This window comes from Astatotilapia calliptera, chromosome 3 (genome assembly GCF_900246225.1).
Source record: "Astatotilapia calliptera chromosome 3, fAstCal1.2, whole genome shotgun sequence".
Taxonomy (NCBI): Eukaryota; Metazoa; Chordata; class Actinopteri; order Cichliformes; family Cichlidae; genus Astatotilapia; species Astatotilapia calliptera.
This window is the reverse complement of record NC_039304.1, coordinates 52269961-52288149: the sequence shown is the minus strand read 5'-3', so window position 1 is coordinate 52288149 and position 18189 is coordinate 52269961.

Sequence of the window (18189 nt, the reverse complement as noted above, 5' to 3'; positions counted from 1 at the left end):
TTGTGCAAAATACAATAATGTAAACAAGCAAAATACAAGAATGGCTACATCTGAAACTAATAAATATATGTACAATATATAATAGTATATGCATTTCTGGATGTGTATACTAAATATTTTTCTACGTGTGTGTGTGTGTGTGTGTGTGTGTGTATAGACATATTTTACAAATTAAATAGAGTAAAAATAAAATAAAATAAAATATATAAAAATATACAGAGTTGAGACATGTGCAAAACAGTGGCATTACTGTACAGTATGGAGTGCATAATGTTAAAGTTCCAGTAGTGAAGCTGAGGTGTCTATGACGTGTTCAGCAGTCTGATGGCCTGATGGAAGAAGCTGTCTCTCAGTCTGCTGGTTCGGGACCGGATACTGCAGAACCTCCTTCCTGATGGAAGCAGTCTGAACAGTTTATGGCTACTAAACATGACGTACAAGTCACTTTGATAACTTAAAAATGTTCTTGTTTGGCTTTTTCAGTGTTTTATTTGTTCGTGAGTAAATCGGTTTGGCTGAGATTAAAGTTATTAGATTAGATTAAATTAAATGTAACTTTATTAATCCCTCGGGAGGGTTCCTCCAGGGTTTTCACACAGCTGAATAAGAAAATGATTAAACAGAAGTGTGAGACGGTGGAGAGTTTACGCCAGCACGGGGTTATATTTTAGATTGCAAGGAGCAGACAGCAGAGTTTCAATCCACCGAGGGAGCTCATGACGTACTACCCGGCTTTCTTTAGACCGCGAAGGCTGGGTGCTCAGGTGGAAGCAGCCTCTGAATTTGGACACCCCCGCTGTTTCCGGGTCGGCCATTGAAAACGGTGACATTTAAGGTATTTTACCCGATAAATAAACACTGTAAAATGTATTTACCACCCCACCCCAACAGCCCTTTTGAATGTCTCCCTAATTTTGAGGTCTCAAGTTTGGGAAGAATGGCCACAACACCTCACTCTTGGAGCACGTTTTTGCCACATGTATCGCAAACCACTTCTCGGCTGTTTGTGGAGGTAAAATACGTCCGCACACTTACGCTCAGCCATTGTTGTGAGTGCGCACGCCAGACATTTATACAGCCGTAATTCGCACATGACTATGAAAGGCGGAAGAGGAAGTAGTTCCTTTGAATGTTTTTTTTTTTATTAGTAAAATTAGCATACAAACAAAATGCACCATATATCACACATTCAGAGAATAGACATTCCTTACATATTAGCAACTTTCATATATAGGAAAAATAAACTATAAAGATGGGGTCACATAATTTAACAGATTATTAACTCACTAAATCAAAGTCTTCCACAAAGGAAACAAAAAAGCAGCCTTTTTCTTTTTAACTAAAGTCAGAGATTTAACCAACAGGTTTAAGTCGTTTTTCCAGTGAGCCAGTGTTGGTTTGGTCTTGAAAAAACAACATTTATGTATAAAATGCTTGCACAAGATTAATAACACATTAACACCATAATTAGCTTTCTTTTCTTTCAAAAACACTCCAAACATTATCATATTAAAGGTAAATGGGGTAATTTGAATCCCACTGGAATAAAGCCAGGTATGAAAATCCAACCAAAATATTTGTATAAAATTGCACAAAAAGAATAGATGGTCCAAATCCTCCTCTTCTGCTTCACAAAATACACTGTTGTGGATAGGCGTATCTTTGGGTCACGTGGTGTCGGTAATAGTAATAGTGATTGCTATATCGCCTGTTCACGGCCCGAGGGAATTTTTGTGAATGAGTGGGGGATGGGGGAAGTCAACTTTTGCTGACCTCTCAAGCTTGGAATGTTTTGATCACTGTTTTTCTACGGATTTTAAGGATTTGATAACAAATAAAGAGGTTTTAATCTGGAACTTTGACTTGTGTTTTGAACAGCGGGCGCGTCAACATTATTCCCCTATTCAGCTGCTCGGCTAAAATAAATTTCATTCTCCAAAATTTTAGAGTCGTCACATTCAATGCCATCAATTAACAGGGAAGATGTAAAATTTATTTTCTGTCTGCTCTTTTCTAAATTAAAAAAATATGAGGAATTTCTTTCCCCCTCCTCAATCCACTTAGCACAAAAGCTCCTTCTGCTTTATTTAGGTAGAGCTGGTCTAATTTAGTTTGCAACTCCATAAGTTTACTCCTTTCTTGGGTATTTAGATCATCTTTACTACAGCAATAAGTCATTTCTTGGAATAATTTACATTCATATTCTCTTTGCTTTTGACTTATGTTTTTACTGAATTGAATACTAAATTCTCTAATTTTGAATTTAATGAATTCCCATTTACTGATATATCCGACAATTAGATGATCAGCCAGAATATCTTTTATAATTTTTTTGACTATGTTGCAGTAGTCTTCATTTTGTAAAAGTTTGGCATTGAACTTCCAATAAGTTCTTTTATTTGATTGTCTAATTTCCGATTCTAAGCACAGTTCAATAAAGCAATGATCAGATAGAGGTGCATTTGACATCACAACTTTTACAGTGTGGCTAAGAATGATGTCACTTCCTAGCCAATAGTCCATTCTAGATTTACAAGCTCCATTTGGTTTAAACCAGGAAAAGCTCTTAATTCCTGGATTTCTTTCTCTCCAAATATCTGTCAAATTGTTGTTTATCAAAAAATCTATAATTAGGATATTCTTTTGTGGTCTACCTGTCCTTGAGGGCCATCTATCAGTCCATTCATCAGGAGTCATATTCCAATCACCACCCATTAAAATGTATTCTGTAGAGTATCGATCTTTAAGTTCAAAAATATTTGAATTTATATCTTCTAACATAATTTTATTCTGACTTTCATTGTTATATCCATAAACGTTGACTAAAATGAAAAGCAAACTTTCAACTCTCATTACAGCAATCAACCAATGACCATTCAAGTCAGTCCGTTGTATTACAAGATCCCCAGGAAAGTTATTGAATAAAATTGCTACACCCTCCGACCTCGTTGAGCCATGGCTGAACAGGATTTTGCTACCCCATTGGTTTGACCAAAAAGATACATCACTATCAGATGAATGAGTCTCTTGTAGAAAAATACAGTTTGATTTTTTACTTTTGCAGTACAAAAATAAGGCTTTTCTTTTAACAGATTCTCTTAAACCCCTAACATTTAAAGAACCAAAACAAATGTTAACATTCAACATGAACTATAGACAGAATATCACTCACCACGTGAGAAAAAGAAAGAAAAAAAAGTACTAAATGCTGAGCTCCTTAGATCGCTAACAAGTTTCCACTATTTCAGTTTTTGTCATTTTTAGTTCTCCTGTCTTTCCTCAACTTTGCGTCCATCAATGAAGGCATGTGGACCACGAAAGTAGGCCCGTTTACCCGCACGTCTTGCTTCCTCCACCAGAGGCCATAGGCGCTGTCGAGCTTGTATGTCCTGCTGCGGCAACATCTCCGCGAAGCTGATGCCGTCTTGTTTGCAGGTTGAAGAATCTTTGGTGCGCCTCTACAATTCTTCTTTGTTTCGACTTTGTATGACTAAAATAATGATGTTTCTGCCATCAACTCGTTTCCCTAAGCGATGAACAATATCAACGGCCTCTTCTAAGTTCAAGTCAGGGGCAATCTTCTGAAGCGTTTGCAAAACCTTCACTCTAATGTTTTCGTCTTTGTCTTCCTTCACCCCTTTCAGGTTTAAGCACCACCTCATTCAGTAGCGCTCTTTTTCTCTCACTTTTCTTTTCAAGTCTTCGTTTTCTTTAAGCAGCTGTTCATTCGCATTTGCCAGTTTAACAACTTTCAGTTTGCAATCAGCTATCTCTGCAGCATTAAACTCTACAGCCTTAGCCAAGCTGGCAACCATAGCTGCACTTTGGCTGTTTTGTTCCTTGATATCCTCCAGTTGTGCTTCATATTTTTTCTCAAGTCCCAGAATGGCTTCAAAAATAGTTTTATTGGCGATATCGTCTTCCTTCTCTGAAGATTTTGTTCTTTTCTCCTCCGGCAGTTGTTTTGATGGAGTTGGCGGCGCCGAGTCTGCTCCCCGTTCTCGCTTGTTTAAGCCCACATTGGCAGCTTCAGTGCTAGCATAGCCATGGTCACTGACTTTAGCATGCGAAGACGTCTTAACATTGGGGTTTGACGGCACAAATTGCAGCTTTGCATTCTTAATAACCAGTGTTGGGGAGTAACGGAATACATGTACCGCCGTTACGTATTTAGAATACAAAATATGAGTAACTGTATTCCGTTACAGTTACCGTTTAAAAAGGTGGTATTCAGAATACAGTTACTTTGTTGAAATAAATGGATTACACTGCGGTACTTTCCTGTTTCATTTTGTCGCGGGTCAGGACTGTTTGGGTTTTGTTTGACAGCTACGTTCTTTCGTTCCAGGCGGCAGCGTTACGGTTGCCATGGTTACAGGGCGACGCTCTCTCTCTCTTTCTGCGACTGTGTGTTTCCTGGGTGAGAGAGCGCCTTTTCGTTGTTGTTGTTGTGCTAAGCTAACAGGCAGAATGCTACAAGCATAGCTCTAAAGAATGCAGCATCATGGGCAGTGTAGTCCGTGCTGCAGGGAGAATGGACTGCCATACACGTTATGTGTCTGTGAGCGCGAGGAGGGAGAAAAGGGCGAGTGGAAAGGTACGAGTTGTCGTCGAGGAAAAACGGGAGCTGGAAACATGTAAATATAATAATAACCACTGCAGCCAAGAAGAGTGCCCGACGAGCCCAGTTGTAAGTAAGCTATTAAGACTCGACTGTACACCGTGTTCGTGTTTTCCTCCGAAAACAATAAGTTCCGTTGGAGCAGCCTTTCAACGCCTCTCTCTGTCTCTCGCAAGAAAAATTGACCCACACAACAAAGTAAAGCTATTTTTCGGCTACGAGCCGACAGGGACCCCGCCGTATTAGTCAGAGGTCCCTTTACTACAGTTCGGAGTCGCGGATCTTCAGTAATAGTAATAAATCACACAGCAATAGTACATTCACGTTGTTGTAAAAAGCATGATAATATATTAAGTATTCCAAAGTATTCAGAATACGTTACTGTCATTGAGTAACGTAACGGAATACGTTACAGAATACATTTTGGGGCATGTATTCTGTATTCTGTAACGGAATACATTTTAAAAGTAACCTTCCCAACACTGTTAATAACCTTTTGGGCATCCATAGTTATAATTTGAGTGGAAAGGGAATAAAGTTAATTAGCAAATTTTGCGGTCTTTCAGAGCTCCTGAAAAAACACGACTGTTCAAGCCGCCATCTTGGTGCCACCCCCCCCTTTGAATGTAGACAATCTGAATGTTATAGTTTCTTTTCCACTGTGTTCCTGTTAATGATAAACTACAAATTTACCCTAAATTACTAAAATATCGATATTTTAATGTGAGAATCAATTCTAGAACATAAATGACTGGTATCGGAGGAATCGATATTTCAGGATCGATCTGCACATCACTAGTGATTTCTCCAGGTCATAATATATACAAAGTGTTTGGGAGAGGGGTCCATGGCTCCAGGGTCCGAGGGGAAGGGGAAGGGTCCGAAAACACACTCCACTCTCTCAGCAACGATCCCCTTCCTTTTCCTCCAATGCTCCTCTTGCTCACTCAACGATACAGGGACGGGTCCAGGGAAGATCTACAAACACAGAAAAATCCACTTAGTACAAGGTCACACGAAGACTTGCTGATCACAGAATAACTGACGCTGGTGGCTCAACGTTCCAGCAACGAGTAACGTAGGTCTACCATCTTAAGAAGTTCTTCTGATTTCACGTCTTTCCAAAAATCTGTCATATTATTATGTAACGGAGCGGAAAGGCTGATTTTATTTCCAAGATGTTTTGTGTTTTTAAAAGGAAGGAAACCTTCCTCAAAACGAGCAGAGCAGTGGAGCCGCCAAGGGAAAGCACACAAAATTAAACTGTAAGATTAAAAATATAATTTATTATATTTAAATAGTTAAAAATGTAAAATGAATTAAAACAACCTTGGCCAAGGAATAACACAATAAAAATCAATAAAACACAACATTAAAAGTCCAGTGGGATCCACCACGGCATAAAAGTCACAAAAACTAAGAAATCCAGCGTAGTAGTAAAAGAGGGAAACCCAGCGGAGTCCTCGCCTTCCTCCCCGCATTCCACGTCCCGGTGCACTGAAGGAAGGGAGGGAGCGGCAGTCACTATTCCTTTCGACAGTTTTACTTTATAAAAAAAAGGGATAAGTCAAAGACTTACCCCGGGTGGGCAGAGCTCTCAACTCCGCCCGCCGCTTCTTTAAAACTGCAATCGGCACCAGCTGTCTCACTGCTTCTGCTCTCCCGCAGTGCACAAGCTGGCTCTTGTCGTTATTGCCGTCTGACTGCCCGCTGCGCATCCCTAGTCGCTGGTGGTGGCGCGTCCCCAGTCGCTGGTCATCTCCCCGTCTCGAGCCTCCAGCGCGAAGCCGAGGCCCTCTGCCTCTAGCCTTCAAGCGCAGCCGTCAATCACAGCTCTACAGCCCAAACCTTCTCTCCATATCTCTGGCTCAGCTTCTCAGTCACTCCGGCCACTCTCTTTTGTCCCTTCCGTTTCGAGCCTCCAGCCCGAAACCGAGGCGCTCAGCCTCTGGCCTTTCAGCGCAACTCCTCAAAACAAAGCTTTCCTTGTATTTGTCCTCAAAAAGCGCTCCTTTCTGTCGTCTACCCAGCCCTCTTATTGGCCTCTCTGGTACCTCTCAGGTGAAATCAAGTTAGTAATCAGATAGGGGTGGAGTCTTTACAGGACAGTTGTTCAATTAAATAAGATAAAAACATGCAATAGAACTCATACAAACAAACCCAATATACAATATAAAAATATTAAACAGCTAAAACGTCGCAAAACATGCACAGTAAAACTAAATAACTTGTCCCTTTTCACCCCGTGACAATTACTCAGCGTTTTCTTGGCCAAAGAATCTGCTCTCAGCATTTTCTCATTTTTAGTTTTAAAGCGAACAGCGTACAGCGTACTTGTATCTGGCATTCACACGTTTTTTTCTGTTCAAATTCTGGGCCTTGTTTAGGTCTTCCAGCCAAGGCCCAACATTTATACGCTACATGAGCTTCATCACGGTACATGGAAACGTGTTCTTTACAGGTCTAATGGTTTAAAACAAAACATGTCCATGTGTTAGAACGGCCCAGTCAAAGTCCAGATCTAAATCAAATCAAGAATCTGTGGCAAGATCTGAAAACTGCTGTTCACAAACACTGTCCATCTAATCTGACTGAGCTGGAGCTGTTTCAAAGAAGAATGGGCAAAGATTTCAGTCTGTAGATGTGCAAAGCTGGTAGAGACAGACCCTAAAAGACTGGCAGCTGGAGCTGCAGCTAAAGCTGGTTCTACAAAGTATTGACTCAGGGGCTGAATAATTACACACACCCTGTTCTAACTTTCATGTGATTTTGTAATGACTGCAGTCCCCTCAGTGTGACTGTCACAGACGTCTGCTTATCTGTTTGGTCACATTCACACAGAGAAAGAAGCTCCTCACCTGTGCAGGTACACAAGGTGGAGGAGCCTCTGACCTTTAGTGACCTCTGTCCTCCTGTTGCAGGTGTGTGTGTGCTGCTGCTGTCTGCACCGACTGTTTCTGAAGGTGAGTTGATGAAGTGAAAACAATCAGTGAGACTCCAACAAGAACACAAATACACTTACTGTGTGTGTGTGTGTGTGTGTGTGTGTGTGTGTGTGTGTGTGTGTGTGTGTGTGTGTGTGTGTGTGTGTGTGTGTGTGTGTGTCCTCCAGTGTCTCTGTCTGTCTGTCCAAACCTTCAGCAGGTCTTCAGAGGATCTTCTTCAGTGGATCTGAGTTGTGTTGATGATGGACAGACAGCTGATGGATGGACAGTGAAGAGGACCAGAGGAGGACCCACTGAGGACTGTAGAGCAGCTGCAGGCTTTGGGAGGCTTCTTGGTTCCTACTGTGTTGTGAATATTTCTGCTCCCAGTGAAACCTTCTGGTGTGAGTACTCCTCTGGACAGAAGAGTGACAACGTCTCCCTCAGTGTCCAATCAGAAACTAAAGGTGAGATGTTCCAGCTGTGTCTCTGTCTCTGTGTGACTCTGCTCTCATTAACTCTGTTTGTCTCTGATGGTCAGATAAAGATGTCATCCTGGAGATCCCTGCACTTCCTGTGAGGACAGGAAGTGATGTCATTCTGCGCTGCAGACAGAGGAATGGTGCCACAGTCAAAGCTTATTTCTACATCAAAGGAAGTCACCATGGTCTTGAACCAGAGCACAACATCACTAAGATCACGCAGGCTGATGAAGGTCTCTACTCATGTTCTACTGATGATGGTGCAAAGTCTCCTCAGAGCTCTCTGAGGGTCAGAGGTCAGAACACTGACATCACTTCCTGTTTAAAAAATGATGTAACATTGTGACCTGATAATGAACTGACTGAACCTTCTTCATCAACTCTCCTCCAGATCCTCCCAAAATCATCCATCCTCCCCCTCCTCACTGTCCTCCTCCTCCTCACTGTCCTCCTCCTCCTCACTGTCCTTCTCCAAGAACCTCCTCAAACTTTGCTCCTCCTCTTACTTATCCTCCTCTCCCAGCATCCACCTGTCCTCCTCTTCCCTCTCTCCTGGTCCCAGTTGTAGCAGGTCTGGTCTCTGGGGTTCTCTTGGTTCTGGTTCTGTGTTTGGTTTTGTTCCTCTGCTGGAAACTCAAAGGTATGCAAGCTCTCACTTACCTGATGTGAGCAGGTGTAATCCGATTACTGTACTAACCTTCTGACCCTACATAAATTAAATGACTGGGTCACCTCTGTCCAGATCAGTGGGTTTTACTCATCCAAACATGCAGTTATGGTGGGTTTGAATGAATACTCCAGTGATGCTGCTCAGTGATTCTTCAATTTCCTCTGTGACCTTTCCAAATAAAATGTGAATTTGGGCCGCCCCTGACACATAAAGCTATATTATGCCACAGTTTGTTCTTTTAGTTTGGAAGATTTCACTATGTAGTATAAAAAGAATAAATTAGTGACATCACAGGGAGTGCAGAATTATTAGGCAAGTTGTATTTTTGAGGAATAATTTTATTATTGAACAACAACCATGTTCTCAATGAACCCAAAAAACTCATTAATATCAAAGCTGAATGTTTTTGGAAGTAGTTTTTAGTTGTTTTTAGTTTTAGCTATTTTAGGGGGATATCTGTGTGTGCAGGTGACTATTACTGTGCACAATTATTAGGCAACTTAACAAAGAACAAATATATACCCATTTCAATTATTTATTTTTACCAGTGAAACCAATATAACATCTCCACATTCACAAATATACATTTCTGACATTCAAAAACAAATCAGTGACCAATATAGCCACCTTTCTTTGCAAGGACACTCAAAAGCCTGCCATCCATGGATCCTGTCAGTGTTTTGATCTGTTCACCATCAACATTGCGTGCAGCAGCAACCACAGCCTCCCAGACACTGTTCAGAGAGGTGTACTGTTTTCCCTCCTTGTAAATCTCACATTTGATGATGGCCCACAGGTTCTCAATGGGGTTCAGATCAGGTGAACAAGGAGGCCATGTCATTAGTTTTTCTTCTTTTATACCCTTTCTTGCAGCCACGCTGTGGAGTACTTGGACGCGTGTGATGGAGCATTGTCCTGCATGGAAATCATGTTTTTCTTGAAGGATGCAGACTTCTTCCTGTACCACTGCTTGAAGAAGGTGTCTTCCAGAAACTGGCAGTAGGACTGGGAGTTGAGCTTGACTCCATCCTCAACCCGAAAAGGCCCCACAAGCTCATCTTTGATGATACCAGCCCAAACCAGTACTCCACCTCCACCTTGCTGGCGTCTGAGTGGGACTGGAGCTCTCTGCCCTTTACCAATCCAGCCACGGGCCCATCCATCTGGCCCATCAAGACTCACTCTCATTTCATCAGTCCATAAAACCTTAGAAAAACCAGTCTTGAGATATTTCTTGGCCCAGGCTTGACGTTTCAGCTTGTGTGTCTTGTTCAGTGGTGGTCGTCTTTCAGCCTTTCTTACCTTGGCCTTGTCTCTGAGTATTGCACACCTTGTGTTTTTGGGCACTCCAGTGATGTTGCAGCTCTGAAATATGGCCAAACCATAACTGTCCGAGCCAATCAAAAACCATGGATGACAGGAGAGGTCTACAGGCTGCTGAAAGCTCGGAATGTTGCCTTCAGAGATGGAGACGAGGCGAGCCTGAGGACAGCTAGGGCCAACCTTTCCCGTGGCATCAGAGAGGCTAAGAGACAGTACTCCAGGAAAATATCGCATCACTTCAAAGACAGCAGAGACTCACGGAGCCTGTGGCGGGGCATTCAGACCATCACAGATTACAAGCCCCCACCACAGACCTGTGATAGCACTATCCCCCTGCTGAACGAGCTGAACACTTTCTTTGCTCGCTTTGAAGTCCAAAACAGCACCACTGCACAGAAGACCCCACCCCCTCCTGGTGACCAGGTGATGACTCTGTCCCCGGACAGCGTGAGGAGATCCCTCAGCAGGATCAATGCACGTAAAGCTCCGGGTCCTGACAACATTCCTGGTCGTGCACTGAGAGACTGTGCAGTGGAACTCACTGATGTCTTCACAGACATCTTCAACATATCACTCATCCAGGCTGTCGTCCCCACATGTTTTAAAGCCACCACAATCATTCCGGTTCCAAAAAAGTCATCTCCCTCCTGCTTTAATGACTACCGTCCTGTTGCACTTACTCCCATCCTGATGAAGTGCTTCGAACGACTAGTCATGCAACACATCAAGACTGTCCTGCCCCCCTCCCTGGATCCCTTCCAGTTTGCGTATCGGCCCAACCGCTCAACCGATGATGCCATCTCCACTGCACTCCACTCAGCACTCACACACCTGGACAATAAAGACTCATATGTTCGAATGCTGTTCATAGATTTCAGTTCAGCATTCAACACTATAATCCCCCAACAGCTCACTCAAAAACTGGTCCAGCTGGGGCTCAACACCTCACTGTGCAACTGGCTGTTGGATTTCCTCACCGGAAGACCTCAAACAGTACGGGTCGGCAGTAACACATCCAGCACCATCATTTTAAACACGGGGGCCCCGCAGGGATGTGTGCTGAGCCCCCTCCTCTTCACTCTGCTGACCCATGACTGCACTCCATCACACAGCTCCAACCTCTTCATCAAGTTTGCGGACGACACAACGGTGGTGGGTCTCATTAGCAACAGGGATGAGACCGACTACAGAAGTGAGGTGAGACGCCTGGCCACGTGGTGTGCTGACAACAATCTCTCTCTGAATGTGGAGAAGACAAAGGAGATTGTTGTGGACTTCAGGAGAATGCACACCCAACATGCTCCTCTGACCATTGACGGAGCGTCTGTGGAGAGAGTGAGCAGCACCAAGTTCTTGGGTGTGCACATCACAGAGGATCTCTCCTGGACGTACAACACCACAGCACTGGCCAAGAAATCACAGCAGCGTCTCTTCTTTCTCCGCAAACTAAGAAGAGCAGGAGCACCAGCCCCCATCATGCACACTTTCTACAGAGGCACCATCGAGAGCATCCTGTCGAGCTGCATCACTGTGTGGTTTGGAGCCTGCAATGCGTCCTGTCATAGAACCCTCCAACGCATAGTGAGAGCTGCAGAGAGGATCATCGGTGTCTCTCTCCCCTCCCTCCAGGACATTTACAGCACCCGTCTCACCAAAAAAGCCCTTTGCATAGCGGCTGATCCCACGCACCCAATGCAAAGCTTCTTCAAGCTGCTGCCGTCGGGGAGGAGACTGCGGAGTCTCCAGGCCAGGACCAGCAGGCTGAAGGACAGCTTCATCCATCAGGCTGTCAGGAAGCTAAACTCCCTCCCGATTCTGCCCCCTCTCCCCTCTCTCCTCCACGGTCTCACTGAACTCTGTCACACACACACACACACACACACACACACTCTCTGACTCACTCACTGGCCTGCACCAGTTACCAGTCACTTTGTGGAGCATTGGACTGCCACTACCTCATAAGACTTTGTTGTTACACTATCTCTTACCGTACATTACTAAATCTCCATTTGCACTATTTGCCTATTTGCACTACTCTGCCTGGTTTGCACTCAATGTCATTTATCCTTATATTGTATATTGTATAGATTTCTTGTTATATGTAAAATTGTATTATATTATTTAATTTTATTTAATTTAATTTTTTTTACTTTAAAATATTTTACTTGCATTTTTAATCACTCTTATATTTAAATGTTCATTTTCTATTTATCTAGGGATTGAGAGTAACGAAGTTTCTATTCTCTGTATGTCCTGTACATGTGGCAGAATTGACAATAAAGTTGACTTTGACTTTGAAACTGGTGGCAAGTGGCATCTTGGCAGCTGCACGCTTGACTTTTCTCAGTTCATGGGCAGTTATTTTGCGCCTTGGTTTTTCCACACGCTTCTTGCGACCCTTTTGACTATTTTGAATGAAACGCTTGATTGTTCGATGATCACGCTTCAGAAGCTTTGCAATTTTGAGACTGCTGCATCCCTCTGCAAGATATCTCACTATTTTTGACTTTTCTGAGCCTGTCAAGTCCTTCTTTTGACCCATTTTGCCAAAGGAAAGGACGTTGCCTAATAATTATGCACACCTGGTATAGGGTGCTGATGTCATTAGACCACACCCCTTCTCATTACAGAGATGCACATCACCTAATATGCTTAATTGGTAGTAGGCTTTCGAGCCTGTACAGCTTGGAGTAAGACAACATGCATGAAGAGGATGATGTGGACAAAATACTCATTTGCCTAATAATTCTGCACTCCCTGTATATTTCATCACCTTTCACTTCTTTAGAATTTATCGTAGAGCAAGGCAAAAGAGCTCCAGCTGATTCCAAGAATAGGTATATTATATTAAAAATGTTTCTTCACAGAATCTGTCATATCCAGCACAGAGTACTTCAGTCTGTAATAACATGTTAGGGTCAATAAGCTAAATGATTCTCTTGGAAAAACAAAATACTCTAACAAAGCTAATCTTCTCAGTAAGTAACACTTAGCATAAATGTTTAATACTGTTGTAATGTAACAAGTTTTTTTTTACAAATAATGTCTCCCAACATTGGATAACACAACAAGGATCCCAAAGACAAATTCTAAACACAGATTTTACACATAATGAGCTTCACCATATAAATGTTCATGTGTTTCCTCCTCCTCTTTACAGGAAGTAAAAACCCATCTCCTCCTCCAGTCGATGTGACCTATGCTGATGTAACGATCAAACAAAAAGCTAATAGGAGAGGTAGGCTGTCATCAAAATAAGACAAGCATGTTATGTAGCCACATACTGTACTCTTTAAATCTGTGTTAAAAGGAGTACTACTCAAGGCTGAAAACTACTGCCTCTATGAATGTCTGTAAATCTGTGTGTTCCAGACAAACATGCTGCTGATCCACGAGCCGTCTACTCTGATGTGAGGACTCAAACTTCAGGTACACATGAACATGTCATGTTTCGGCTGTGCAGGCAGGAGAAGGACCCAAACGGAAAACTCACCACACAGGAATCAAACTCAAAAAGCTCCTTTATTGCAGAATGGCACGAAAAATATAACAAAACTAAACTTGGACATGGATAACTAACACACAGGGAAACACAGCCATGAGGGAGACTACGACACTGACAAAGAGAAACAATTAAATACACAAATAAATACACAGAGGGATAACAAGGGAATGAGACACAGAAGGAGAGCACAGCTGGGAGTAATCAGGCTGGACCAGCCAAGGGAAACAAAACTAGAAACACTGACATGAGACATGGACCTTCAAAGTAAAACAGGAAACACACTGACTGAACTCTAGACATGTAAACTTAAGAGCAACTGGGGAGACAGAACATAGGAACCTGGAATGGTACAGAAAGGCACAGTAGACACAACATGGAACACAGGGAAGCCACATTACAAGAACTAAGCCTATGATAACCATAACTGAAGCCTAGGGAAATAATAACTATAAAGATCAAAACAGCACAACCCACCTGAACATAATGAACTTGCAGGGAAAGAGTAAAACTAAATACAGTGAACATAGAAACACAAGACCTCTTCAAAATAAAACAGGAAACATGAGACGCAGACATGACAACCTGAACTTATATGTATATATACATATATGTATATATATATAAAATTACAATTCAAATACAAGCGCCATACTCAAGTCCAGTAGATGGAAACAACATAACATAGGAACCATATAATAATAATAATAATATTTATGTTTCAATGCGACAGCTACAACCTGCTTCAAGAATATGGGAACAAACTTTATGAACAACCTACTAAATTTTTGCCGATCAAAAACATGCAACTATTTAAAAAAATGCAAATCTTAAAAGAATAATAATAATAAAAAATTTAAAAAAAACATGACCTTGAGGACTGAAAATCCGATCTCGAGTCACTCCATCCATCTCTCTGTCTTCAGGTCCTAATGATGTCGCTTATGGTCAGGTGGTCTTCAAAAGCAAGAAGAAAATTGGCAGGAAGACAGGTAACCATAGAAACCACTACACTGACACAGCATGACACTCACCATAAGTCAATTCAATTTTATTTATACATTGATATTGATGTATTTATATTTTCGGATTGAAAGGTTTGAAGCAATGGGACGACACCCAGAGCACCCCCCACAGGACACCCCTCAATTTCAGTTCAATTCAATGTTATTTATATAAATCACAACAACAGTCACCTCAAGGTGCTTTATATTGTAAGGTCGACCCAACAATAATACATACACTGGAAAAAACCCAACAATCACATGACCCCCTATGAGCAAGCACTTTGGCGAGAGTGGGAAGGAAAAACTCCCTTTTAACAGGAAGAAACCTCCGGCAGAACCAGGCTCAGGGAGGGGCGGGGCCATCTGCTGCGACCGGTTGGGGTGAGAGAAGGAAGACAGGATAAAGACATGCTGTGGAAGAGAGACAGAGATTAATACCAGATATGATTCAATGCAGAGAGGTCTATTAATACATAGTGAGTGAGAAAGGTGACTGGAAAGGAAAAACTCAATGCATCATGGGAATCCCCCGGCAGCCTACGTCTATTGCAGCATAACTAAGGGAGGATTCAGGATCACCTGGTCCAGCCCTAACTATATGCTTTAGCAAAAAGGAAAGTTTTAAGCCTAATCTTAAAAGTAGAGATAGTGTCTGTCTCCTGAATCCAAACTGGAAGCTGGTTCCACAGAAGAGGGGCCTGAAAACTGAAGGCTCTGCCTCCCATTCTACTTTTAAATACTCTAGGAACAACAAGTAGGCCTGCAGAGCGAGAGCCAAGTGCTCTGATAGGGTGATATGGTACTACAAGGTCATTAAGATAAGATGGGGCCTGATTATTTAAGACCTTGTATGTGAGGAGCAGGATTTTGAATTCAATTCTGGATTTAACAGGAAGCCAATGAAGGGAAGCCAAAACAGGAGAAATATGCTCTCTCTTTCTAGTCCCTGTCAGGACTCTTGCTGCAGCATTTTGGATCAGCTGAAGGCTTTTCAGGGAGTTTTTAGGACTTCCTGATAATAATGAATTGCACTCGTCCAGCCTGGAAGGAGTAAAAGCATTACTTCTAGGCTGTGTTTGTTTAGAACAGCAGCTGTTTTTACTTTGGCATACATAATAATCTGCACTGACTCAGAGGTGTGTCTACGGCTATGTTCACTCTGCAGGTCTTAATGCTCAATTCAGATTGTTTTATCAAATACGATTTTTTTGTCTGCTTGTTCACACTACAAATAAAATGCGACAGCAAACGCGCTCTAGTGTGAACGCTCAAAGCGGCCGCATGCTCAAAAGAAGACGTCACACACAACGCGCTCTGTTTAGACAAAGACCAACAGTATGTTTGACTGATGGCCTTAATATAAAGACTTCAGACTTTACGTTTCCCAATTTTTGCTTTAAGTTATTTTGTTATTTACATAATAATGTAAATAACATTATGTGTATCGGATTCAGCACCACATACGAAAGTGACCCAGATTGGATTTGAAAATATCGGATTTGTGCCGTTCACACTGTCAGACCATGATTGGATAGATGGGTTGCATAGGGTCAAAAAAGTTGGATTTGATGCGCTTTGCCTGCAGTGTGAACGCAGCCTAACAGAAGCAGAGTATCCATGAATGGCCTTTAGGGGGAGCAAGGAGCACCACTGAGCTATGCTGGAAAAAATAAACATGAAACACACAGACAGGTGTGCGATACTCTAATCCTGTGTGTGTGTATGTTTGTTACAGAGCAGTCAGCTGATCCATGTGCTGTGTACTCATCAGTCAGAGGAGGTAACATTTACATACAGGAGTATTTAAATAAAGGTCAGAGGTGAACAGCTGACATCAGTGATGTTTGTCTCTGAACAGGAAGCTGAGGACACACTCGGTCTGATGGACGACCTTCATCCTTCACTCTGCTCCTCTTTCAGAGCTGAGGCGTCATCAGTTATTCCTGAATCTTCATTAGTCAGTATTGATCGTGGAGGAGAAGATTTGTACTTTAAATATTAGTTTTGTTCTATTCATTTTTCTGCAAACATGTGAATGGCTTTAAAGGATCCATATCTATATATTAAAGGATGGACCTGTGTTTAATAAAAGTTTGTTTAAAAGAATCCCAGATGTGTCTGAATCTGTGTTTGTTACATCTAACAGCCTGTGTCAGTCAGTCCCTGTGAGGTCCTGATGTGTCTCAGACAGAGCTGAGTCCTGCAGTCCTGGGTGAATTGATAATGGAGCTGCTGGTTGGTACTTTGCTGTCCTAAACACATCAAAGTTAGTGGTAGTAAATGGACAGTCAGTGACTTCCTGACCCACTCACAATCAGCAGTGCAACTTTAGTATGTTTAATGGAGGTATGCATGGTTTTATCTTCATACTGTGAATAATTTCAGACTGACAGTTCCTCATCTATCTATCTATCTCTCTCCATATATATATATATGTGTGTGTGTGTGTGTGTGTGTGTGTGTGTGTGTGTGTGTGTGTGTGTGTGTGTGTGTGTGTGTGTGTGTGTGTGTGTGTATACTAAACAAAATCTAAACGCAGCACTTTTCTTTTTGCTCCCATTTTTCACGAGCTGAACTCAAACATCTGAAGATTTTTCTGCATACACAAAAGACCCATGACTCTCAAATATTGTTCTCAAATCTGTCTAAATCTGTGTTAGTGAGCACTTTTTCTTTACCCACCTCACAGGTGTGGCATATCAAGGGGCTGATTAGACAGCATCAATAATGTACAGGTGTGCCTTAGACTGCCCACAATAAAAGACCACTCTGAAACGTGCAGAGTTTTTCTTTATGGGGGGTTGGAGGGGCAGAAAACCAGTCAGTATGTGGTGTTGCCACCATTTGCCTAACGCAGGGCAACACATCTCCGTCGCATAGAGTTGATCAGGTTGTTGATCGTGACCTATGGAATGTTGGTCCACTCCTCTTCAATAGCTGTGTGAAGTTGCTGAATATGGGCAGGAACTGAAACACGCGGGCATATACGCCAATCCAGAGCATCCCAAACATGGTCAATGGGTGACATGTCTGGTGAGTATGCTGGCCATGCAAGAACTGGGATGTTTTCAGCTTCCAGGAATTGTGAACAGATCCTTGCAATATGGGGCCGTGCATTATCATGCTGCAACATGAGGTGATGGTCGTGGATGAACGGCACAACAATGGGCCTCAGGCTCTTGCCTCGCCTCTGTCAGTGCGCCCCAGGGTGGCTGTGGCTACAATGTAGCTGCCATCACCAGTGTGTGAATGGGTGGATGACAGGTTGTGTAAAGCTTTTTCTTGTCCTTAGGGACTAGAAAAGCGCTATACAAATACAGGCCATTTACCATTTACTTATCACGGTACCTCTGTGCATTCAAAATGCCATCAATAAAATGCACCTGTGTTCGTTGTCCATAACATACGCCTGTCCATACCAGAACCCCACCGCCACCACGGGCCACTCGATCCACAATGTTGACATCAGCAAACCGCTCACCCACACAAGGCCACACACGCTGTCTGCCATAAACAGTGAAAACCAGGACTGTGCCAAACGGCATCGAATGAGAGTGTTTGCCCGCTCAAGCCGGTTATGATGACGAACTGCAGTGAGGACTACGAGCATGCAGATGAGCTTCCCTGAGACGGTTTCTGACAGTTTGTGCAGAAATTCTT